Genomic DNA, 529 nt, shown 5'->3' on the forward strand with positions numbered 1-529 from the left:
GGGCTGAGAACGCCGGAGAACGTGATCTGATCACGTGGACAAACCCTAGACCGTCCGTTCTGGGTAAGCTAGACCGGACGGTCCGGGGTGGTGGCGGACTACACAGATCAGAACAGATGGTCCGCACTGGACCGTCCGTTCCGTCTGCTGTGGACCGTCCGTTCCGGATGGTTGACCATCCGTTCCATGGCTGATCATGGACCGTCCGTTCCGTCAACTGCAGACCGTCCGTTCTGTGTTGTTTCAGCGTGGAACGTCCGTTCTGACTTCTGAAGTCGGTCCGCTCGTTCTGCGAAGCATGGAACGTCCTGACCCGATGAGATCGTCACATACCGTCCGTTCTGCTGTCATGGACCGTCCGTTCCGCCAACTGCAGACCGTCTGTTCTGTGTTGTTTCAGCGTGGAACGTCCGTTCTGACTTCTGAAGTCGGTCTACTCGTTCTGCGAAGCTTGGAACGTCCGTTCTATGTCTAGAACGGACAGTCCGAGGTCCAGATTCCGAAATTTTTCGTTTTCTAGGTCCGATTA

This window comes from Tarenaya hassleriana, unplaced genomic scaffold, assembly GCF_000463585.1.
Source record: "Tarenaya hassleriana unplaced genomic scaffold, ASM46358v1 Cleome129, whole genome shotgun sequence".
In the NCBI taxonomy this organism is placed as follows: Eukaryota; Viridiplantae; Streptophyta; class Magnoliopsida; order Brassicales; family Cleomaceae; genus Tarenaya; species Tarenaya hassleriana.